Raw genomic sequence first — 26402 nt, 5'->3', positions numbered from 1 at the left:
GCTCTGTCTCTCTCTGTCCCAAAAATAAATAAACGTTGAAAAAAAAATTAAAAAAAAAAAAAAAGAAAATCTGCATCCAAATTATTTGAATAAATGCAAGAAGCGGAACTGCCTGGGCAGATATGCTGCCGCCACTGTTTTAACACGATAACTAGCAGCAGCCACGGGAGAAGGCGAGGAGAGACGATGCTCGTTGGCATTAAACAAAACCTTAGTCCTGAGTCCGTATGCCATCCATGCTGCTTGAAACCAGAGGTCAGAAGACAATCCACAGCCTGAAATGGGACAGCGAAGGGTCTGGCTTCCTTCAAGACGGAAGAGAAAATGCTGCTCTCTTGCTTGAAAGGGATTCCCTTGGTGTTCTAAAATAATAAAATGGCAATAGGCTTTTAAGCCAAAAAGCAAACTCCCCCAAGTAATTGTAGAGCATAAAGGATAACGGGAAAATATGTTGTAGGAAATCAAGGGAAGGAAAAGATATTTCATCAGTTTAAGTTAATGTGAATGGCCACACTTTTATATTGGGTTGTGGGAATGCGGCTCAGCTGGGTGGAAGGAAAACACCTAAAAACCCAAATCCCGTCAATTTCACAGAGTGTTCCAACAGGGATTCTGCTAAGATTTAGTGCAGTACTTAGTGCCCTTTTGTGGGAACATCAGTACAAATATTCATACAGTAATTTGCCAAATGATGTGGGTAAAAGATGTACAACCAAAATAAAACAAAAAAAGTCTAGTCAAGTTCAAACCCTGTTACCATCAGAAAACCCTGCGCAGGGCAAATATTTTCACCTGATAATTTAAACAATGTGATAATTTAACCAACATACGCAGTGGGAGAGTGGTTTGTCCTCGAACGTGGCTGTTTTAGAAAGACGTCCACTTTTGGGGCGCCTGGGTGGCTCAGTCGGTTAAGCGTCCGACTTCAGCTCAGGTCACGATCTCGCGGTCCGTGAGTTCGAGCCCCGCATCGGGCTCTGGGCTGATGGCTCAGAGCCTGGAGCCTGTTTCCGATTCTGTGTCTCCCTCTCTCTCGGCCCCTTCCCCGTTCATGCTCTGTCTCTCTGTCTCAAAAATAAATAAACGTTAAAAATTAAAAAAAAAAAAAAAAAGAAAGACGTCCACTTTTAAGGATAGCGTTGAATTAAGACAGCAAATTAGAGAAGACGAAAGAATGATCATAAAACCAAAATTCAGAGGGAAATGCCACCTTGCCTCTCTTCTTCCCTTGGCAAAACTCATACTGCATATATCCTCCTTGTCCAGGAGGGGAAAGTATGTATTTCTCTACCTCAATTCTTCCTAGAAAACAATGTTAAGGTGGATCTGGATGTGACAAATATTTCCATTCTGGTGAACCTTACAGGTAAATATCATGAGAGTGAGTCAGGTGTTCTGTTCGTAAAATTATGGTGAAATATATATAGCATAAAATATACCTTTTTAACCCTGTTTAGGTGTGCAGTTCAATGGCTTTAAGAACACTCATATTGCTTTGCAACCATCACCACCATTCATCACTAGAACGTTCTTCATCTTGCAAAACTGAAATCCTATACCCATTAAATGCTAACTCCCCCGTTCTCCCCTCCCCCAGCCCCTGGCAACCACCACTTTACTTTCTGTCTCTGAATTCAACTACTCTAAGCACGTCATACAGTATTCGTCCTTTTGTGATCTGGCACTTATTTTGAAAGTTCATAATGAAATAGGAAAAGCATATCCAGGTAACAGTAAGGAAAGATGAAACTAAAAGAGTATATAGTAGTATTTATCAAGCATGGAACGAGGCAGGGCGTTAACATAAACAAAGTGGCAAGTAGATAAGGGAGAAATGCCTGGCAAGTACCTAAGTGTTTCAACTCCTTGGCTCAAAAGAAGTCCCAAATAAGTAGACTGCACAAGGAACTCAGTTACTCTGTGGCAGAGCTTGGTTTGAGTCTAGCTTTTTCTGACCCTAAAGTTCCACTGCATTGATATTTTTATTTTATGAACCAATTTCCTCTAGTGTGGTTACTCATCTTTTACAACATTAAGAAATTCCCCAGGGATAAGGAACACGTCCCTTTCTCACTGTTCTCTCATGCAAGCATTGGTCACCTATCAATTAATTTTAAAACGTCAGACTTCTGAGACCTTGAACCCTAAGTGTCTTCTATTATCCTACCTTTTGTCTGAAACACTATAACTTAAGAGTGGCTGTTTACCTAGAGCTTGGATCCCCTCGAGGTCTCAGGATCTTGACAGTCATTGTCACCTGGGTTTATCCCATTTCAGTAAGATTCTTTCAAGGGGCCTGAGGGAAGGCAAAGGTCATCAGAGGTCACTCCCACACTAGAAGTGAGAAGTGAGGAGAAACTTCTAAACTGGAGATTTGTAGAATCAGCAAAAGGATTAGTTGGGACAAACAAGTTTTGTTTGTTTTAATGTTTTTTTAAGTTAATGTCAATTGTTTAATGTTTACTTATTTTTGAGAGAGAGAGAGAGAGAGAGAGAGAGACAGCATAAGTGGGGGAGGGGCAGAGAGAGAAAGGGAGACACAGAATCAGAAGCAGTCTCCAGGCTCAAGCTGTCAGCACAGAGCCTGATGCAGGGCTGCAACTAAAGGCCATGATGATCATGACCTGAGCTGAAGTTGGATGCTTAACCAACTGAGCCACCCTGGTGCTCCTTGTTTATTTGTTTTTTAATAAGCACAGGTCTAGCCAAAACCCAGGCAACAAAAAGAAACATTAATTTTAGTGTACTTCCAGGGTTAACGGAGAGCATACCTGGTCACTAGCATGTTGGAACAGTGGGAATATCTCATGGATTCTGCCGTTCCCACCCCCCCAACCTGGCTCAGCTCTGATGCCGTCAGCACAGGACTCTAGGCATCTAGACTCTGTATTGGGTTCCCTCCTTGCAAGGGCTGCAAGTCACACTGAAAGTCACAGAGTTCTTCTATTCTGCTGCATTTTTAACACTCTAGCTGTTGGTGTTCTTGTTTGCTCTCGACAAGTCTGTGCTGTTGCTGGAGAAGCAATGTTCTCAATTTGTAAATCTAACTGTTTAAAAACAGCAGGCAATAGACCATCCTTATTGCTGATGCTGGCAGTGTTGGGGGGAGTTTTATAGTTCTGCCAAGATGGAGTGACATCCCACCCAGTGCTCCTCCTTGAACAGGCACAGGGTGAGAGCTCGGTAAGCCACAGCCGCTGTGGGTGTTTAGCCCCTGGAGCATGCTGGGGAGTTCCCATACAGGAACATGGAGCAAGGGCGACCTTTATGTCTATGTTCTCTTAATAAATGTCATCACGGAACCTATTGACATTAGCTAGGCACTGCAAGGGGCTTATCCAGCTCATGTCCTCAGCATCCTTTGGTGTCCTCCTGACACACCCCATGACTCAGACCCCAGATCCACTACCTTCAGCTTTGCCTCCGGGAAAGTGAGTTTCCAGCACAGTTTAGAAAGAGGAAAAGAAATAAGAGGTCTTCATTTTTTTCAGGTCATCCTGAAGCAGGACTCTGAGGCAAGAACTTAGGTGCTGGTGGCTTATTGGGAGGAGATCCCAGGAAGCAGAAGCAGGGAGTGAAGTGAGACAGAGAAGGAAAAAGCCAACACAGGACACATTGATGAGGAGGCTGTAGGATATAGTGGGGACTCAGTCCTTCTAGGGACTCGGAGAAACTGTGGAACGTGCCTCAGAACACTCCCACCCAAGCATGGCGAGGCTGGGAATTTACCCAGGGTCCTCTCCAGGGATCAACTTTCCCACTCCCTGGTTGTACCTATGTGCAACCTGTATTGCTGAGGCCCCAGGCAGACTGTCACACTGTGTGGAAGAAAGGAGTGAAGGTAGAGAAAGCTCAAAGCCACAAAGCCCAGGTCTTTGACCATGAATCTGGGCCAGAGCCCAGCAGCTGACAGCTTGCTCTTACTTAGTATAAGAAAACGGCCAAGTCCTACTCACATTCTGATTTTAAAATAGGACACAGGGCACCTGGGTGGCTTAGTCGGTTAAGCATCTGACTCTTGATTTTTGGGTCAGGTCATGATCTCATGGTTTGTGAGATCGAGCCCCATGTCCGGCTCTACATTGACAGCACTGAGTTTGCTTGGGATTCTCTCTCTCCCTCTCTCTGCTTCTCCTCTGGTTTCTCTCTCTCTTTTTTTCTCTCAAAATGAATAAACATTAAATAAATAAATAAATAAATAAATAAATAAATAAATAAAATGTGACACACTCACCCCTCCAAGATCCTCAGAATTATTTGGTCCCACCATTTGCTGAGATAGTAATAGATCTGGTTTCTCATAATCCTTTGCCTGTGGTAGCAGTAGTGGCAATGGCAATAAAAAGTCACAAAAGTCATGGCAACACTGGGCTGAAGCCAGGCTCCTCAAAACCATTGCAAACTGCCTACTTTTGAGGCGGCTTCCAATAAATATATTTTCTGGTGGCCACTAAGAGGGGCACAGGAGTGAACATTTAGAGTAAATAAGTAGGCATGAATACTTAGGAGATTTCCCTAGTGGGACCAAGGACACCAAGCCAGGGAAAAGGGATTTTGCTGACTTGTGGAAAAGGATCTTAAAGTGACTAGTATGTTCATTCAGTTGCTCAAGAGGTGATGAAAACTCACAGTTACCTGGAGTTCTCTGGCTCCCCTAAAATCCAAACTGGATTAACAGAAGTTGGAGATCATCTCTGAGTATTTTTTGTTGGCCGATGAAAAACTTACTTCATTGATACAAACAGTTGCAATGATGATGCAAGTGTTTCTGGGTCCTGGCAATCCTGAAAAGACCCAGAGGCACCTGTGAATCATTTGATTAACATTACACATCTGTCTTCTCCTCCATCAGCCTAGGGCGCATTTGCCATTTTATATCTCATTCATGGTTTCTTGGCTAGTTTTTCTTGAGCTCTATGCTATGCTGCTAAGGCTGGCATGATTCCTGAGCCCGAAAAAGCAGCTGACAAATCCACTAAGGTAAGGTGCCATCCATGCCGAAAACTGCGAAGTGGGAACTCTCTCACCATTTATGATTCATTCAACTCTGCTTTGACCAAAATGCTGTGTCACAGGTTAGCAGAGGATATGATGGGGAAAGACAGGCGGGAACTTGCCCTTTCTGCACTGTCCTGTATTTGGGGAGGTGGGAGTGGGAGTGTCCTAGGGGTAGATTAACTGTGTGGTGGTCTTGGGAGCTCAGGGTAGGCTTGGTAAAATGATGAGAATCTGGTGGCTTTGGATACAGCCTTGGGATACTATGGTGAAGATTCTTAGACCTGAAGGGAGGGCAAAGGTCATCAAAGGTCATTCCAACACACTAGATGTGAGGAGGGAGGAGAAAGAGTGAACAATTTTGTTCTTTTGGTGCTTTGAGTTTAGGGTCAAGCATAGCAAGGAATCTAATCAGAGTTTGGGTTTTGGCTGTCATGTGCTCAGAGATATTAAAATCCTTTTTATAGTTAAATTGTATTTTAGCAGTAGCTGGGGCCTATTCTGGAAGCAAAGGTTTGGGGTAGGCAAGAACAAAGCGTGAGGGGGAACTAAACACAATGGAATTCTGGCAAGAAGCTGCCTCTACTCTCCTCAGAGCAGCAAAAGCAACTTTGGAAGTGGAGGGTTACGAATCGGAGATGGTGGCCACACGAGGCATTTTTTCTTCATCTGCATGATCTCTTGCACTCTGGATTGTTCTTTTAGAGCACTGGCACCTATATTAAGTATTTCAACCCCATAGGCAGGACAGCATGGTGGTGTTCCCTATCAGGAACAGGGACATGGACTTGAGAATGCTTTCAGTTACTTGCTTTGAGTGAAAAAGTTCTGAGTGCCAGAGTAGGACACAGAACCAGGTCTCAGATCTCAGGGTGTTGCGCTTTCTGACAAGCAATCAAGACGTTTTGTCTCCTGTGTGTTTCAGCCATGCCTTCTATTTGTGTACACCCATCTCTCTCTCTTTCCCTATCTCATTTTCTCTTTCTTTTTTAAAAAATTTTTAATGTTGATTTATTTTTGAGAGAGACAGAGCACAAACCAGAGAGGGGAAGAGAGAGAGACACACAGAATCTGAAGCAGGCTCCAGGCTCTGAACTGTCAGCACAGACCCTGACACGGGTCTTGAATTCACAAACCACGAGATCGTGACCTGAGCCGAAGTCAGATGCTTAACCGACCGAGCCACCAAGGCACCCCTCATTTTTTCTTTCTATCCATCCTCTTGTCTACCTACTTATCTACCTACCTATCTCTATCCACTTAGAAAGGGCCTACCAGGCAAGTTAGTCTTTCAAACAAGGGATAAAACTGACTGCTGAACAATAGCCATATTGCTATTGCTGGTAAAACATTTCTTTAATTTGAGCTAAATTCAGAATTTGTTAATAATTTACCCAAAGCAGGGGCGCCTGGGTGGCTCAGCCGGTTGGGTGTCTGACTTTGGTTCAGGTCATGATCTCATGGTTTGTGGGTTTGAGCCTCACATAGGGCTCTGTGCTGGCTGCTCAGAGCTTGGAGCCTGCTTTGGATACTGTGTCTCCCTTGCTCCCTGCCCCTCCTCCACTCTCTCTCTCTCTCTCTCTCTCAAAAATAAATAAACATTAAAAAACATAATTTACCCAAAGCATAATGAGCTGTCAAGATGGAAATAATTAGTGATAATTCAGTAAAAGGGGACAGTTTTAATTTATTAAAAAAATCATTTAAGAACTTTAGACATTAACAAACCAATGCAATCAATGTTTGTTGCTGTATGTAAACAATTAATGTACTAAGTACTCTGTCCATTAAAGGCAGTTTATTTCTGTCTCCATTTGGAAAGACTTTGTTGGTTATTCGTTTGAGTAACTCTGTGTATTAGAATATGATGTTATTAAGTGAAAATGAACTTGAGAAGATAGGCTATTGTTAGAAATTGTTATTCTATCATGGAATTAAGCCAGACTCCAGCCTTTACTATCAGAAAGCAGAGAAGAATGAGGCCAGGAAATAACACCATTTGGTCTCCCAGGAAGGCATAAAGATCCTCTGTATTAACCCACTCCATCCCACGTCACAAGAATTCTAATGTGAATGGATCTGTGTATAAGGATATGTAATGACTCCCAGCACTTTGATGTAGAGAATTTTGAGAAACAAGGAAAGAGGTTTTGATTCCAGGTCAGAATGGGAAGTTTTCCATTTTTCTTTTCCCTTTCTGCAAATTTGCTCTCCTTTCTCCTGGCACTACTTCTGTAAGAGGGGTAAGGGGCTGCCTCCTCCTTCTACCTCCAGGAACATGTTGTTCAGATTCAGATTCCACCTTCCTCTTCTTTGTTTTTCTTTGGCATGATTTCCCTTGGAATGGCTTTACCTGACCCTTTGAGTGGTAATACTTAGAGGGCCAGAATACGGTCTGGACCGAAGGGAAATACATAGAGGAAGCGTCTCTGTCAGCTTTGCTTCTCACTCTCATAGCTGCCACGTTTAAGTAAGAGAGTCACTGAGCCTCCATTAAGGGTTTGATCTTAGGTCTGGGCCCAAAGTCCCACTAGGCGACATTTTGCCTAGGCTTATGCTGTGTGTGTTGATCTATGCTCCATTAAGTATCTATTGGTATATAACAAATTATCCTAAAACTTAGTGGCTTAAAATGTTAAACATTTATTGTGTCACACAGGTTTTGTGTCAAAATCTAAGATTTCTAGTTTGGATCTCTCATGAGGTGGCAGTCATAATGTTGGCTAGGGCTGCAATCATCTGAAGGTGGGACTGGGGCTAGAAGATGAATTCCAAGATGGCCTTTTCAGATGGCTGGCGGTTAAGAGGAAGTCTCTCTCAGTTGTTGCTAGCTGTTGGCAGGAGTCTTAAATCCTTATCACCTCAGCCTCTTTACATGGCTATTTGAGTGTCTTCCTGACAGGAAGCTGACATTCCTTCAGAGTAAGTGATTCAAGAGAGAAGAGAGAGTGAGCAAGTAGGAAGTTGCAATGTCTCTTACGGCCTAGTCTCAGAAGCCATACACCATTGCATCGCTTTGCTAGAACTTCCACACTCAAGGGTAAGGGAATTAGGCTCTACCTTTTGAAGGGAGGAGCATCAGGTAATTGGTGGACATATTTTGAAACCACCACACAACCCAAAGACTGCTAATGCTCACTAGTCTCTGTGTCTCCTTTTGTGTTGGGCATGCAGCTAAATTTTTACCCTTACTCCTTTTTGTCACCTTTGTTTTTGGAGTCAGACCCTTACCTCTGTGACTGAAATCGAGTCCACGGATGTCAGCAGTAGTGATGCATGCTTCTTCCAGGCCTGTCCTCTCAGAAACCCACGTTGCTTTCCATTCCTTCTTCTCTTTCCATAGTGACCTACAAGGAATGTTGAAGATGTTGCCTCATGCTCCTAGCATCACAGGCTGAAAGTATCCTTGGTGTGGCAAGGGGAATGGCTCTGTTGTGTGCAGTGGTCTGCGATCTGGTGAAGTCATACACTTTTATCATTTTAGATGCAGATTTCTGGGCTTATTTCCTTTTTTTTAATTTTTTTAAATGTTTATTTATTTTTGAGAGAGTCAGAGACAGAATGCGACTGGGTTGGGGTCAGAGAGAGAGGGAGACACAGAATCCGAGGCAGGCTCCAGGCTCTGAGCTGTCAGCACAGAGCCCGACGTGGGGCTCGAACTCATGAGCTGTAAGATCATGACCTGAGCCGAAGTCGGACGCTCAACCAACTGAGCCACCCAGGCACCCCTGGGCTTATTTCTTACAGCAGCTAAATTTATTTATTCTAATAGGCTATGTTCAACAGAGACTTAAGGAAATTATGTAGGATATGAGTATGAGTGTAGGATAACTATGCAATTTTTTATGTATTACCATGAAAAATTTTTGGAAAAATGTAGATTACAGTGTTGGTGGTAATTTGGGGATAGTGTTTACTTCTTTTTAATACTTACTTTTGGGGTATTTTCTGAATATCCTGGTGTTGTAAAAATAGAACTTCTTATCTTTGTTAAAATTTTTATTGATGTATGCTTGACATACAACATTATATTAGTTTTGGGTGTACAACATAATGATTCAATATTTGTTTATATTACAAAACGATCACAGTAATAAGTCTAGTTAACATCCATCTTCATTCATAGTTATGTATTTTTTTTCTCTTGTGATAGGGACTATTAAGGTCTATTCTCTTAGGAACTTTCAAACATGCAATACAATATCATTAACTATAATCACCATGCTGTGCATTCCATCCCCGTTAATTATTTTATAACTGGAAGTTTGTACCTTTTGACCTCCTTTACCCATTTCACCCACCTCCCTCCTCCTGTCTCCAGCAATGACTAATCTGTTTTCTGTATCTATGAGCTTGTTTTTTTTATTTGTTTGTTTGCTTTTAGATGCCACATATGTGTGAGATCATATGATATTTGTCTTTCTCTGTCTGACTTATTTCACTTAGCATAGTGCCTTCAAGATCCATCCATGTTGTTGCAAATGGCAAAATTTCATTATTTTTTATGGCTGAGTAGTATTCCACACATTCATTCACTCATTCATACATACATACCACATATCCATGCATTCATCAATGGACACTTACATTGTTTCTCTATCTTGGCTGTTATAAATAATTCTACAATAAATATGAGAGTGAAAATATCTTTTTGGATTTTTTTAAGTTTATTTATTTTGAGAGAGACAGAGAAGAGTACGAGTGGGGGAGGGGTAGAGAGAAAGGGAGAATCTCAAGCAGACTCTGCACTGTCAGCACAGAGCCTGATGCAGGGTCTGAACCCAAGAAACCCTGAGACCATCACCTGAGCTGAAATCAAGAGTTGGACACTCAATCTACTGAGCTACCCATGGTGCCCTTGAGTTAGTGTTTTTATTTTCTTCAGATAAATACCCATAAGTGGAACTGCTGGATCACATGGTAGTTCTATTTTTAATTTTTTGAGGAACCTCCATACTCTTCTATAGTGGCTGCACCAGTTTGCATCCCCACCAACAGTGCACAAAGGTTCTGTTTTCTCCACATCCTCACCAATACTTGCTACTTCTTGTCTTTTTGATAATAGCCATTCTAAAAGGTATGAGGTGATACCTAACATGGTTTTGATTTGCATTTCCCTGACAATTAGTGATGTTGAACATCTTTTCATGTATCTGTTGGCCATCTGTTGGTATGTTTTCTTTGGAAAATGTTTATTCAGATCCTCTGCCAATTTTTTAATCAGACTGTTTTTTGTTTTTGTTTTTGTTTTTGTTTTTTGCCATTGAATTATATTAGTTCTTTATATATTTTGGATATTAACCCCATATCAAATATATGACTTGCAAATATTTTCTGCCATTTGGTAGGTTGATATTTCTTTTTCTTTATGATTTCCTTTGTACAGAAAGAAGCTTTTTAGTTTGATGTAGCCCCACTTGTTTCTTTTTGCTTTTGTTGACTTTGCTTTTGGAGTCAGATCCTTAACTTATCATCTTTAAAAAAGCAAAATACTAATTTCGTAAACATGATGAATCTTTATCTCTATTCTTATTTTACTATTATTTTTATTTTTGTTTATCCTTTCTGTTACTTAGATGACCTATGTTCTTTAACTTTTTGGCACCCAGTGGCCAAGATGCAGCTGCCTACATACCCAAGAAGGCTAATTACATGCCCTTCTTGTTACCTCTTCCCTCAGCTGATATCCCCCAGATAGCAGAGATTCATAACAAGAGGGGGCTAAGTCAGAAGATCTGCTGGGACTTCTGTAGCACAGATCAGGCAGGAGGAAGGAGCCAGGATCTGATGTGCCAGGTGGGGAAACATAGCTGAACTATGAGAAATCACTGTTTATGGCTCTAATTCAGTCTTGGTTTTGCTTTTGCATTTTGTAATTCCTTGCTTTTTTGTATTTTTTTTCTTTCAGCTTCACAAGTTCCTACTATATCTATTCTTTCATCTCAACTCTTCTGTCCTTGTAGTTCTCTGATCCTCTTTTCTGGAGGTTATGCCCTCCATGTCTTTTTGAAGACACAAAGCCAATACCTTTTGATTTTTTCCCGTTTCCTCCCTCCCTCCCTCTTCCCTTCCTTCCTTCCTTCCTTCCTTCCTTCCTTCCTTCCTTCCTTCCTTCTTGGTTGTTGAAAGACATGTTTATATACATACTCTTCTAAGTTTTCAGGAAACATTACTTTTTCCATAGGCTTCAGGATATTTTATGAATCACCTCATGTTTTTCATTTGTCTGTTTGTTTCCACATGTTTTCATAAGAAAAGATTTTTCTGGGCCAACAGATAATATGCTTAGCCTAGAGGGTATCAAATAGATTCAAAGTTGAATAAGAAAGGTGCCTGCCTCAAAGGCCCACCATCCCAACATTTATCAATACATCCTAACTAATAGTCACAGTACTGAATACTAATCTTATATCAGAGGGAAGAATGGAGCATTCTGGGGGTATAGGGGAGGGAATAGTGACACTGCCTAGAGACATGAAAAGAAGGGTAAATTTGACCCATATCTTGAAGAATGAGCTATAATTCACTCAGTAGAGTAGAGGAGGAAATAGTATGTGTAAAGTTGTGGAGATGAAGAGAGTAAGCAGTTTGGATAGCAATAGTGGAGGGTGATGTCTGAGGGCAGGAGATGATGGCAGAGGGATATGCAGAAGACCATTATAAAGAAGCCCATGGCCCAGGCTGATGATTTTAGATTACATTTGGAAGGCAAAAAGAACCAACTGTTGGGTTTTAAGTAAGGGGGCGATGTGAAAAGTTCTGCAGTTTGAAAACATGGTTTTCATCATGGTGGCATGGTGGCAGTGTAAAAGATGTATCCAAGAGGCTGCCACTGCAGGCGGGGTGATTTCTCATACTCCCTGAGGGACTTCTGGGGACTCAAGTGTCCCTGGGCAGGACAGTACCAATTATTGTAAAAATATGCTTTAATGGTCTTTCTTTCAAAAGAATCCAATTAACCATTTTACTTCCTTCTATTTAAACATAAATATTCCTGGGGCAGCACCTGAGTGGCTCTGACAGTTAAGTGTCTGACTCTTGATTTCGGCCCAGATCATGATCATGAGATCAAGCCACGCATCGGACTCCATGTGCTGACAGTATGGAGCCTGCTTGGGATTCTCTCTCCCCCTCTCTCTGTGCCCCTCTCCTGCACACTCTATCAAATAACAAATAAATAAATTTTAAAAACATAAATATTTCTGTTATATGAAGCATCTAAAATAGCCCTGGATTGCTCTTTCCAGTTAAAAACACGTTTTATGTGCTTGTATTTTGTTTATAGGATGCCTTTGCCTTTGAATAATCTGAAAATCTCCTCAGTGGTTAAAGTGGTGAGACGTGTTTGGTTTTGCTTTAAAACACTTCCAAACCAACTTCTCCTCCTCTGTCTCCCATGTTCTATTCTCTGTACTTGGGAGACATTAACATGCAGGTCAGCTTGTGTCTGTTGCCCTCCCCATGCCTCCTGGGACTTAAGGAGGTGTGTCAGCCTGCCGGTCCCCTTTCCAGGACCCTGTATTCTTGGTCCCATCATGACATCTGCCAGGCTGTGTTTGTTCACTGGGGCTTTTGGCAGCCCCAGTTCCTTGCGAAGATGAGACGATTTATGTAAGACAAAGGAACGCTGCCAAAATGTCAGGATTTGTGCTGTGTCAGGTGGCTGCAGTGCTCCGCACCGAGCAGTCGTCGTTGGATAGTCATTAGCAACTACTTTACGGTAATTTTCTTAGGCGGGGTGAATCATTTCTCCAGCAAATCCTGTTTGCATAGGAGCAGAGATGCCGAGACAATGAAATTCTCTGCCTGTGTTCCTTGGTCCTGCGGGAGTCTTTGTATGGTTGAGATTAGGTGATGCCTCGCCTGTTGCTGATCCTTATTCTATAGGATGCTCAAAGGCAGAAGAGTATTTCTCTGCATTATAGGAGCCAGTGACTAGGGAATAATCAATGGGGCAGAAGGAATCCCAGATATATATTTCTTTGAAGAAGGCTATGGGGAAATTTACTGCGCTGAGATTTCTCTTAATTGTGGAAGAGACCTGTTTGGATCTCAATGGCCTGTACTAGCCGCTAGGGCTGCCATAACAAAATGACACAGACTGGGTGGCTTAAACAACAGAAATCTATTTTCTTGCAGTTATCAGGGCTAGACGTCCAAGGTCAAGGAACTGCTAGGGTTGGTTTGTGGTAAAGACTCACTGCCCAGTTTACAAATGGCCACCTTGCTACTGTGTCATCACATGGCCTGTCCTCTGCTCATGTGCAGAGAGACAGAGAGCTCTCTGGTCTCTGTCTCTGTCTCCTCCTCTTTTTGTAAGAACACCTGTCCTTTTGTATTAGGGTCCCAGCCTTATGACTTAATTTAACCTCAATTACCTTCATAAAGGCCCTATCTCCAAATGCAGTCACAGTAGGGGCTAGGGCTTCAATACACGAATTTGGGGGGGACACAATTCAGTGTAACATGGCCTGATCAGGAAAATGAACACAGAACCTGGAAACCATGAAGGCCAGGGACTGGGAATTGGAACTTGGACCTGAGGATTAATTGGATTCCTGGGTATTCTGCTGTAATGAACCCAAGGGCAAATCCTACACCTCTTTAAAAGGCTTTGCCTGTGAAAGGATGTCCCATTGGTCCTTGGCAGGGCCAGAAGGAAAGGCTGTTTAGGAGAGAGGTGTGTCTTAGAACCTCTTTAAGAGATTCTATTTCTATAGAAATACCTACACATTGGATCAAAGTGCAATTTGTGAAATTGGGCCCTAAAAAATACCCTGGGAGGAATGAGTTATGTGGACAAATACTTAAGAAAATAGAGAATATTATTTTATTGTCAGAGATTCATATCCCCAAGAGGAAAAAAAAAGATACTGCAAAAACAAAAAACAAAAAACAACCTGTTTAACTTTTCTTAACCCAAAATTTCCTAAAGTTAAGTGACCAGATAAGCTACTTTTCTTTCAAGAGCAGAAACTTCTTTGGAAAATATTATTCCAGGTTTCTTCTGGTCATGTTGGGAATGGGATGACATAAAGAACCCATATCACAAGATAAGGTCCTGTGGTTACATAATTTATTTCCCTCTAAGAGACTCCTTAAGCAATCCCAAAGAAATGAAAATCTATGCTCATTTTACCTACTGTCCACAAGTTCCCTTCCTAATGCCATTGTATTGTCTTCATCATAACCTTCTTCCACACATCAACTCTAAGCTGCAAGAAAAGTGTTCCTTTTCATTTTGTCCTAAACTTAGGAAAGGGACATCTGGTCCCCATCAAGCTACTAGGTAAGAGACTTTTTCATCATTGAAGTTGAAAACTAGGATTTCATGGTGACTCAGGTTTCTCCACCTATGCTAAACAAGGCCAGATCCTGGCCTTTCTTTGGGGATCGTATGTTATTTTCTGTATTTCCTTAATACCTGTCTACATTGCCTTACCTACAGATTGGGGCAGTAACTAACACCAGCCTTGCCCATCCCCAAGGTTGGTGACAAAGATTAATAAGAAGTTCAAAGATGTACTGTTTATTTGGAAAAGAACTGTAAAAAAACAAAACAAAACAAAACAAAACAAAACAAAACAAAACAAAAAAAGGTGGTGTTATTACCCTCAGAAATTTACAGGGAATAGTAAAGTCCAAAGAGGCTTCAAAGTCAAATGCAGACCTTGAGTCTGGTTCTGAGTGTGGAAGCGCAGGGAGGAAAGTGAGTACTAGAGAAGGTAGAGCTCTAAAGAACAGGAATAGAAGGTCCATACTAGGAATTCTTCACTAGCCCAGTGGTTGGGAGTCTAGTCAAAACTAAAAGACCTGGTCTTGCTAAAATTTGGGGGACACAAACATAATCTAAAATCACTTTGGAGTTTAGAGTCCTAAGGGAAATAACAAAGGAGACAGGCATTCTCTTGCCATATACCTAGATTATAATATGGTTTTGGTAAATTGGGGGAAATATGGTGCTGTCATACTAGTGAGAGCAGAAGCAGCATTAGCAAGCCTCAACCTGTGTCCAGAACACAGGTGAAGATAAGGTCCACGTGTTAGTAGCCAGCATGGTCTTCATGTCCATGACATCTCAAAGGACTCCCTGAGGGGCTCCCTGGCTGGCTCAGTCGGTAGAGCATACGACTGTTGATCTCTGGGTTGTGAGTTTGATACCCACATTAGGTGTAAGGAGTACTTAAAACTAAAATCTTAAAATTAAAAAAAAAAGACTTCTCTGAAATAAACAGATACTGGGAGGCTTGGCATTGGTTTTAAGTCCTACAATAGCAAGTAGAAAAAAGTACTAATAAAAGAATAATTGTTACTGTTAATTAGACCCCGCTTTGAACTTCAGCCTTTACTCTGGCCCATGGAAACAGATTATAAATTTGAAATCAACAATTTATATGTTGTATACATTGATACCATATATATATATAATATATACATATATATAATATGTATATATTATGTATATACACATTCACACATATATATACATATACATATATACATAATATATAATATATACATATACATATGCCCTACTCCCATGAGAATAATATGGATAAAGAGATTAATCACCGGAGTAACCAAGAGTTAATATTTGTGGTAATTAGGCATTCTCTTTTTTTTAATGGCTTGTGCTAGTCAGCTCATCAGCACCCCTTTTTCAGAGTGCTTTTGACATACCTGCTAAAAAAGCTAACACCCCTGCTCTATGCACGGTGTTCAAGAGCATTTGCTCTAAAGCCACGCAGCCACATTCAAATCCTGATGCTTCTATTTACTACCTGTGTGAACTTGGGCAAATTACATCATCTCTCTAATTCTCAGCTTCCTTATCTGTAAAATGGGTAAGTAACAATGCAAAGACATAAAATTCAGTAGTGTTCTGAGAGTGTGCAGAGGGAGCAATTGGCTGAGATGGGCACCTGGAAAATGTTCTTGGACTGAAAATGTTCTCAGGAGGTAGCGAAGAAGAGATAGAGAAGAACGGAGCCTGGGAGGAGACAGTGAGACCAGATCAGAGAAGACGTAGGACGCCATCCTAAAAGGTTTGCATAAACTCTGAACAACCCCAGTACTCTTCAGCTATGGAAATGGAACTCCTAAATGCTATGAACTCATTTCTATTTTCTGTCTGAATTTCCACCTAGATGGAAAGAGCTCCTTACCCATAACTTAATAAAGTACTGCACTCTACCTGCAGAGTTTAGCTCCAGTCTTCCAACACAACTGTGAACAAGAGGAGCTAAACACATCTCTACATCTTTCCATGATGTCAGGAGGGCTAAGGAACTTCCCCAGGCTTCCTTATCTCTGCCCATCTTCCCACCCACTGACCAACTCATCCACCTATCCATGCCACTAATACTGCCTACTCTGCGTAAGGCCCTGTCTGGTCTCCTGGGGATGTAGATATGAATAAAATATGAGATTTGTCCCCAACCAGTGCACAATCTAATTTGGGGGGTGTACATTCAAGCAGATGTGTCACAACCCAGTAGACTAAGTGCTATGGGGGCAGTTGGTATACAGAGTGATGGGGTGCCTGTGTGAGTGTGGGGGAGCTACACTGAAGACGGTATTTAAGGTGGGTCCTGAAGGGTGAATAGGTGTTTCTTGCGACTAGCCTCTTGAATGTGAATTGCATGTAAGATAACATAACATTTAGTTGTGTTGACTATCTGTTTTCATGGCAAAGGAGAGAAAGCAGCTAAGATTTGCTCAGAGCCTATGTGTGTCAGATATTCCACTAGGTGCTTCTCTAAAAATCTCATTTTATTCTTACTCCACTGTGAGGTAAGCACTGTTCTTACCTTCTTTTACTGATGAGGAAACTGAGATCCAGAGATGAGAAATAAATTGACTTCAAGGTCAATGGCTTAAGGAGGAAATAAAAGTGGCTTTAAGGCTTTCTATTTGGGTTTAGGAATAATAATAATAGTAATAATAACAACAATGATTTGTTGAGCACTTGCTATGTATCAGCTATGGTTCTAAGCACTTTACATGTGATTATTTCATATAAATCTTACACTTACCTGAGAGGTAGGGGCAGTTATGATCCTCTGCATACTATAAGTGAGGAAACTGAGGCAGAGAGTTGAAATAACTGGCATTGCACCATTCAGTGACAAGGGTAGAGTCAGGACGTGAACCCAGACAGTCTAGCTCCAGAACATATTCTCCTGACCTACAGTTATAAGATCCAGATAGGGGTCAGAAGAGACCAGCTGATCTCACCCTATCCGCCCCTCCTCCCTCCAGTCCAGGGAAAATTGCAATTCAGGTGAAATCAAGTCATGATAGATACCAAGGGATGTTTTGTAGATAAAAATAAGTCACAGAAGTACAATCTGGGGGATATGCAGGAAAAAGTGTACGTATGTTTGTAACCACAACTGCAATGATTTATCATTGTAATAAAGCTGATGGGATTTATGTACAAAAAAGTATCTGAGGATGCTTTTCTCTACCACATTCTTTTTCCTGTTAGCTGCCTCCTTGACTTACTGCCCCAATGTCAGTCCAGACTCTAGGTGAAGGAAAATTGTCCTAGCTCATCCTATACTGGGAATTGTTCTGTACCTACGAAAGTCAGCCCAGTACTGGGCCACAAGTCATCTAAATCACAATTACATGGGGTGGGTAGGTAGGAGGCAGCTCAGGTCTGAGCTGGGACTGAACTGACATTTCTTGGGATTGAGGCCAGGACTCAGTCTGGCTCAGGAAGCACTGAATCTGGAGCGGTGCTTCTTCAACTTTAATGTGTCCATGAATCACCTTGGGATCGTGATAAAATGTAGACTCTACTTCAGTTGATCTAGGGAGGGGTCCAAGATTCTGCATTTCTGAAGACTCCTAGGTGATGCTGATGCCACGGCCCAAGGACCACACCTGGAGAAGCAAGAACAATCTGTTATAGACAGAAAGGGTGCCCAGGCACTCCTCCTGGCCTTCAGAAATAGTAGCAGCCTTGAGAAAAGCTGATCAGAAAGGAGGTGGAAGAAAGAATAACAGATGATCCAGGATATAGTAGAAGTCAAGCCATCCTGCTCATTTCCCTAACCCATGATAGTTTTCAGAGCTATCAAATAGCATGAGGTAATAATTGATATTCTTGATAAGACAACTTTCTTTTGAAAATTGGGCCATATCTTCTAGATTATACACTGAATACATTTGTAAGATGTGAAATATGCGGTACAAATATTTCCATCAAGAATTGTTAAAAACAAAGAAAAATGGGAGTTGCAGGTAGTGAACATCTGTTAGACAGAGAAAAAAAAAAAAGTACTCTTGCAGATTTCCCAAAGGATTAGATAAATAAAGCACTACCTAAACTTGTAAAGCCATTTCCTAAGCTCTTTTGGTGCCATGGGTTCTGCTGTGGTGAGATAAAACTCCAAGAAAACAACAGATGTTCCTCTTTTCTTCACTTTGCTTGCTGCCCCCAGCTTTCCACCCATTGAGTCATTCATTGCTCTGGGAGCTGATGAGTTCAGAATCAGTCGAGTTTCTGAATAGAGTCAACTACTTTGAAAACCTCTGGTAATAGAGCCAGAGCCAAGATTTTTGAGAGAGAAAAAGTTCTTTGAGTTTTTGGAGAATAGGGAGAGATTCAGGATGATGGAAGAGCTTGTTTTTGCTGCGTGGGGGGATTTGAGATCAAGCTTGATTCGCTAGAGGAGAAGGATGCTCGAGGTGGATGCCAGGGAGACTCCTGTGAGTTTGGGGGCACCTCAGAGCATCTTCCTTCTGGGTGAAGTCTGAAGAGGCAGCAACGTCATAGATCAACGTGGGAGAGGTGCAATAGACATGAAATGATGTGAGAGAAAACCTTTGCATCCCTTTTCCCGATCTCTTGCAATTCTAGGGTGGTACAGGAAGTCATCTGAAAGTTGCCTACGCCCCTCAAAGGGGCTCATAGGTGGCGGAACTGCCGTGCAATGAGAACAAAAATAATCAGTAATGTGGGTGGCTCCTGAGAGCAGAGAGCGGAGGGGGAATTCAAATATTTCATCAGTGGGTACAGTGGAGACAGATGTCTGTGAACAAAGGTCCCGCAGGACAAGTAAGACTGTCACAGATGTCAGCATGCAACAGCCTGTATGAAGGAGGTGGGGGGCCCCCCACTCTGCACTGTAAGCCCCCACCTCTCAGGAACGAACTCACCTCCAAGGAGAGGGGGAGAAACAAGGGCCAGGTGGGGAGTGGGGTAAAATATTGTATTGACTGTTTGCTCAAAAGGAGAGCCTGCAGGAAAATCCAGAAGGGAAAGGTTTACTTTGGAATAGAAAGTTTTAGATTTTCTCAACCAGTGAAAACTGGATTCTGAGACAAAATAAGGTGCAATTATGGCAAAACAAGGTTTCATTTTTCCACACGCCAGTTGGTGACTCTAAATTTCGTACCTGCACTAGATTTTGGTAGGCTGTGATAAAGTAGGTGCTAAATACATGTTCATTTGGATCCAGTAGATTTTAATGGAACTCCTAGTAGGTGCCAGCCATAGTTACAGGTGCTGGAGAGGCAGCAGTGAACAAAACGAGTTCCTGCTGTTTGGGGGGCTGGGGTGAGACAGAAAGGAAACAAATCTGTATGCCACATGTTGAATTCTATGAAGAAAAGTCAAATAAGGTGGGTAGGAGACAGGCGCTTGGTGTGTATTTGTTGTGTGGTGTGTGCATTTGTGGGTTTGTCTGCATGTGTGTATGTTGCACGTTCTCTGGCAGGATTTTATATCAGCTGGTCTAGGAAGACCTCACACAGTTAAGGTGCTGTTTGAACAGAGACCTAATTACAGGGAAGGACAAACCAAATCATTCCGGGGAAAGAGGATCCAGGTAGAACAAAACCATCAAACTTCAAGTCTCTGAGCTCTGAGCAGACTCAAATGAATAAATGGTTCTATTTTCCCTTTAAAAATCACAGATTTTTTGTTTGGTTTTGCCTATTTTTGGCCTTGGTATGTTTTCTTCTGTGGCTTGTTTTATTTCCTTGCTTAATCTCAAGGTTTTGAGATTCATTCATGTTGGCATGCTGCTGAAATTCATTGATTTCCCTTGCTGCAACCTATTCCATTGAATGAGCACACCATCGTTTGTCCATTCTATTGTTGATGGACTTTTGGGTGGTTTACTGTTTGTCTCACGATAAATATTCTTGCATATGTTTCACGCAAAACTTCTTTAAGGCCATGCTTCCCGACCCATCACAGCACACATAGAAAACAACGATATGTAGGGGCGCCTGGGTGGTTCAATCGGTTAAGCGTCCGACTTCAGCTCAGGTCATGATCTCAAGGCTCATTGGTTCGAGCCCTGCATTGGGCTCTGTGCTGACAGCTCAGGGCCTGGAGCCTGCTTCAGATTGTGTGTCTCCCTCTCACTCTCTGCCCCTCCCCCACTCATGTTCTGTCTCTGTCTCTCAAAAATAAATAAGAAAAAAAAAGAAAACAATGGTATTTGTTCAGCACATTGGGAGAAGCTCAAGGGGAGTTAGGGGTATCTCCATGACTATTGGTGAAAAAATAATTTTTTATATTACATAATTATGTTAAGAAAATGAATTTGTATAAAACTTCCACATAGAATCTTTAAAAAGTCAGGTTTTATGCATGAAATGGCTAAATGCAGTTTCTGGTCAAGGTCTCATTTATTTATTATTTATTTACTTATTTATTTTAAATGTTTATTTATTTTTGAGAGAGAGAGCATGAGCAGGGGAGAGGCAGAGAGAGAGGGAGCCAGGAGGTCTGAAGTGGGATCTGCACAGACAGCAGCAAACTACAAGACCACAGTCGGAGGCAAAGTCAGATGCTTAACTGACTGAGCCACGCAGGCGACCCCTGAGCAAGATTTTAAATGATGATCTTTTAAAATTCTTGACAAAAACCATTATTCTCAAGGCTGGGAATAAAAATTTTAAAACCATGTAACAACAATTCAAAAATGATATTTAAAGAATCAAACAGCTCTTTCTTGTCTTTCATTGACAAACGTTAGGTTGAAAATGCCTTGGTAATGCAACTGGGTTTCAAATTCAGTTCAAATCGCTTAGATTAATGATTATGAATGAATGAGGAAGCCCTTATTTGCTGAGGAGGCATGGTTAGAGCAGTCACCTTTCAGCTTCCTGGGTGTCATAGAAGGAACATTCTGCCACGAACTGCAGGAAGTGACCAATTTGGAGACCCCCTAGACCTCGGCCCTGGAGCACAGAAATGACACTCATCAGTTTGTACACTTTGAGCAGAGCTACCCACTTAGAGTGTGGGAAAGTCATGGCTGTGCTTTGGGCCAGTGGTGCTGCTGGAAGGCTTTTTTTTTTTTTTTTTTTTTTTAATTTTTATGTGGCACATGAGGTAGACATCCAGGGTGGAGAGGAGACTTTCCTGCACACAGTGCCTGTGGAAAAGAAGCTTGTGTGAGATTTCGTTCACCCTCCTCTCAGCCTGCCAGGTGTCCCATCAAATCTGGGCCTCCTCTACTTTGGCATCCTCTGAGAAGTAGCCAAAGGTCACAGGCAAGGGGGACCTCTGGCTGGAGAGCTTAGCTGCACATGAGAATCATCTGGATGTTAAAAAAAATACTGATGCCTGGGTCTTGACTCAAGAATCTAGTCCTTAAAACAATCTCATGTGAAAGTACTTTTCTCATGCTATTTTTATAGGTGGGAAAATAGGCTCAGAGAGGTTAAGTCAGTTGTCCAAGGTCATGGAGCCATGGCTCAAATGTAGGCTGGCTTCAGAGACTGTGCCTTAACCACTGGGCTGTGCTGCCTCTCTAAATAACTACACGTTCTGAACCTTTATGGTTTCTCACTACTAATTATTAATCACTAATGCCTCTACTGTATTGATAAGCTCCACAGAAGCTTAAGCATACAGATTATAAATCATAAGATAATTGGATGATTCCTAAATGATGCCCTTTAAAAAAAAACACTCTATTTTTAAGTATTCGAAAAAGTCAAGAAATCCACAGAGGCCTTCAATTCTTGGAGTCCCCTAATGAGTGTAAATAGCCTGTCACTCAAGTTGGCAGGTCACAGAGTCTACAGTTGCACTTCAGCCTGCCACTTTCACCTTCAGAGTTAGTGCTGCATCTCTCTGTTATTTTCAAAACCAGAAAATACCATTCCTTCATTTAAAAAAATACAAACACAACTTAGAAGAGACCTTGTTCCTCTAAAGCACTGATTGGACCAGAGAGGCTTGGGGTCAGGGACCTGATGCCAGAGGGGAGGCAGCACTTTGGTTCAGAGGTACCCACTGGGCTTAAATCAGGTCTCTGCTGCTGGAGAGGTCAGTGGGAAGCCCACTGAAGTCAGAAGGAGAAGAACATCTGCTTCCTCCTCTTTTCTGAAAGCTGTCAGGCCAGTAAACCGATCTGAGACAAGAGGGCTTTGTGAGAATCGGTTTCTCCTGCAAGTAAGTTGGCATACAACATCAGCTGTTGGCAACTTTAATGACCTTTTGGTTGAGTACAGAAGAAATTGTGGAATGGCTCTAAAATAACTGTGCATTCTGACCTCTTCATCAGCCTGCCTCTGAACAATCTTTCCAGAAGAAAATAAGTTGAATGATACTCATGCCTGTGAGGCCTTTTTATTTCCTCCAGAAGTCATTCACCCCCACTGCACCTTGCAAAGGCAAGGCACTGTCTTCCTGAATTCAACCTCCCTCCTGCCTCCAACTTGTACATCAGCTCTACAGGAAACCTGGTTCACAGATGTTAGAACCCCAGGTCATTTTCATTTACTGACACCAGTTGCTGCTAGGGCTGGTGGGGCAGGCAAGAGCTGAGTATTGAATGCCTTTCTCTCTCCACTCCCACCCCCATAAAATGAGAAACAATCAGACATAAACAAGCCCATCCAGATGTTGAGGATGAATCCAGAGCACAATTCCAAATCTCTCTGGAAACACCACTGTTGAAGACGGGGTGAAAAGAATAAGCCTACAAATATAATGTGTTTTTACACTGAAGATCCTAGGACCTGGGAAAAGATATGTTCTTCCTTTTATTTTTCCAGGAGGCTGAACATTAATTTCTTCCTTTATGTAGAGAGGAAAGAATTTTGGAAAGAAGATATGAGGCTTGGCTATGGAATTAGCAACAGAGACCAGCTGGGTGGGGGGAGAGGATTGCAGTTCCTCAACAAAAATGGGGAAACTCATTCTGGGATTCGTTGGTAGATAACTCTAATGTAATTTTGTTCCTTTTTGATGAAGGAAATTAATTAGAGGCTAAATTAAATATTTGCTTTCCATATTTTTCAGATTATTTTATTTTTAAAATTCATAAGTCTCTTGTGAAACAGATCATGTGTTTTGGTTCAGAAAATATGGACTCTGTGTCTACCTAGGGCCTTTCTATCTGAGAGCCGTAGGGTGGGCCTGTCCAGGACCTGCCAGGCAATCAAAGTCAGGATCAGCACAGTGTCCTGAGAAGAAAGCCTTTCTTCCCCACCAGGGCTGGGTGAAGATTCAGATGAAAGCAGGGGTAGAGTGGGACATGTGAGGCCATTCGTAATGAGACAATTGGCAAAACCGGTGAGAACAGTCCAAGGCACTTTCCATGGCACAGGACACCTCTGGTCTCCCCGAGGACTTGGGAGAACCATGGATTTTGTAGGGAGAAGCAAGGGCTCATGATGTGAGATCCCCTTCACATGACCCATGCTTCTCTCTATAAGGAAACAGTTGTGCATCTTGTGTATTGCCTTTGGCTTTCCATCCCTTAAACAAAAACGGACAAAACCATTCACTATAGGGAAAGCCAAGAGAAATTAAACAAGTCGTTCCAGGAAGTATAACTTGTTGGTGGCAGAGCCAAGACCAAAAGCCAAGTCTCAGGACTCCCGATCTGTGGCCTCCCATAGCACAGTACTGCTGAGTAGTTGACTGCCTCATCATGCCTTCATGTCATTCTGCTTTAAGAGTTTAGCATTTATACCCGGGCCCATTTTGGTGGCTGGAGGCAGGAGAGGACAAAAAAAAAAAAAAATCATATAATAAAGGTTGTATTTCTTTTGTTAGAGGACTTCAGAGCTAGGCAGAGAGGACCAGGGAATAAATAATTTAAAGACCACGGACCAGAGACATGGCTAAAACCCATTTATTCCTAATCTACATAAGACTGGCCTTTAACTAGACATGTAGCTTCCATCTGCCTTTCTTCCTTTGCGTAGTTTTGCTCTGTGATTCTTTTTTTACTGAAGTAAAGGTGCTTATTACACAGTCCAATGGCACTTAATGCAAATGTGAACTATGTGAATTTGAGATAGCATGATATGAGAATATTAACAAAGTCTCAATTAGTTTCCTAAAAAAAAAAATACATTCCTCAAATTTACAAAAAAAAAAATCACACAATTTCAAAGCAGGGGCCAAATGAACTATATGCCGTGTTCACATTTGACAGTGTTACTTCAGCTGTTGATGGAAATACCCTGCTTCCTTTGTCGGTGGACTGTGGATCACCCTCCTGTTTACATGCACTAGAATTTCTGCAAAAGATTTTGGTTACTTTTGTGCTGTTATTTTAATAGTCACTGCAACTTAAGCATTTAAAACTTTTTGAATCACATAACAATATCATCCAAGATGTTATTGAGTCATATGGCTAGCGTGAGTGCTGAAAATCGGGTCTGCAAATCGGTGACTTTGCAGTGCAAGTTACATAAAATGCCATTACACAAGCCAGACAACCACTGAGATAGGCCAAGCAGTAAATTTAGTGAACTCTCAAAGGGAAATATTAGCGAAAACACTGAGAGAAGAAAGAAATATTCAAGGACAAACATGTCACATGTTTGTGGATAGATACAATTTGAGATAATAGTCCCTCTCGTGTGCCCTTAACTATTATTGTTTTTCCTTCAGAAAAATTAATTATGAAAACTTTGAAGTACATGAGGTCTTCAGGATTGCATGTTTGACGTAAATAAGGATATGTTATACCGTAGTGTTATGGGTTGAATTATGTCCCCACAAAAGATGTTGGAGTCCTAACCCCCAGAACCTGTGAATGTGATCTTATTTGGAAATAAGGTCTTTGCATATGATCAAAATAAAATGAGGTCATTAGGGTGGTCCCTACCCCAGAATGACTAGTGTCCTTATAAAATGGGGAAATCTATATAAAATGGGGAAATTTAGATGCACACAGGTATGTACAGAAGGAAGATGATGTGGTAACACAGGGAGAGGACCATCTACAAGCCAGGGAATGCCTGATGCCACCAGAAGCTGGAAGAGGCATGGAATGGATTGTCCATTCCAGCAGCAAGCATGCCGACACCTTGATCTCAGACCTCTAGCCTCCAGTACAGTGAGACAATACATTTCTGTTGTTTAAGCCACTCAGTTTGTGATACTCTGTTATGTCAGCCCTAGCAAACTAATATACTGATTGACCTTTGTAGAAATAACTCATTTTTGAGAAGGTATACCCATTCTCAATGTTTTGGCCAACTGAGGACCCCGAGGAATGCCTCTTTGGGGAGGAAATGTCTGCCCCTGTCAGGTTACCAGTCCCAAGGGGAGTGCCTTTGCTTTCTCATCTGTCATTTACATGGCAGTGTGACCAGTTCATCAGAGGCACTTCTAAGAGACTTGTTGACTTTATGGTGGAAAGTCAAGTTTTGACTGGGGTGATGAGATTGCAGGAGAAATTGGGGGCAACCCCTGGGTGGACAGTCATACTTACTAGGGTCTGGCTCCCACTTAGAATAGAGCTGGGGTAATCTGGTGGGAACAATAAGGAAGGTTGAAGTTTGCCTAAGAAGGTCAGGGGCAATATTGATAACCTGCATTTTTGTCAAGAGCTAGGTATGTATAGTTATAGAAGAACATGGCTGAATGGAGAGGTGAGGGCAGAGGTGGATGGGTTGAAAAGAGGAGTCAGAGCTGAGGCAGTGGAGGGGTTACAATGAGAGCTACCACATTTTAAAATGCTGCTCAGAAGGGCATCAGTGTCACTCAGTTGGTTGAGCATCCAGCTCTTGATTTCGGCTCTAGTCATGATCTCATGGATGGTGAAATCAAGCCCCACGTGCTTTGAACTCTGTGCTGACAATGCACAGCCTACTTGGGATTCTCTCTCTTTTCTCTCTCTGTCCCTCCTCCCACTCATGTTTTCTCAAAATAAATAAATAAACATTAAAAAAAATAATAATAATAAATAAAGTGCTGCACAGAGCCAGCACACCAAGAAGGATGAGGCTAGGGCTTTCAGTGCACAAACAGGCTGGTGGGGACAGAAGCAGAAGCCCTTCCCTCTGTGTTTGGCCAAAGGACTCCAGCAGTGACATCAGTTAGAAGGGAGGGATCAAGGCTCTCCTCAATAGGCAATTCTGGAGTCACATGTCTCATCGTTCATAAAGCAAGATGGCTTCTTGGGGTG

At 41.9% G+C, this 26402-nt stretch overlaps 1 protein-coding gene across 1 annotated transcript in view; it reads right to left on the bottom strand.

Moving 5' to 3' along the window:
* Positions 1-26402, bottom strand: part of ELMO1 (engulfment and cell motility 1) — a 641219-nt gene that overhangs the window by 597339 nt on the left and 17478 nt on the right. The window contains exons 4-6 of the mRNA XM_040472227.1: positions 17773-17886; positions 17031-17182; positions 8227-8342 (exon numbers count right to left, since the gene is read on the bottom strand). The gene's annotated coding sequence lies outside the window, so the exon portion shown is untranslated. The remainder of the gene's footprint in view (positions 1-8226; positions 8343-17030; positions 17183-17772; positions 17887-26402) is intronic.

The sequence above is a fragment of the Herpailurus yagouaroundi genome, unplaced genomic scaffold, assembly GCF_014898765.1.
Source record: "Herpailurus yagouaroundi ecotype Mexico unplaced genomic scaffold, PumYag 100, whole genome shotgun sequence".
NCBI lineage: Eukaryota > Metazoa > Chordata > Mammalia > Carnivora > Felidae > Herpailurus > Herpailurus yagouaroundi.
The sequence above is the reverse complement of the archived record's forward strand: the minus strand, read 5'-3'. Positions and strand labels throughout refer to the sequence as shown.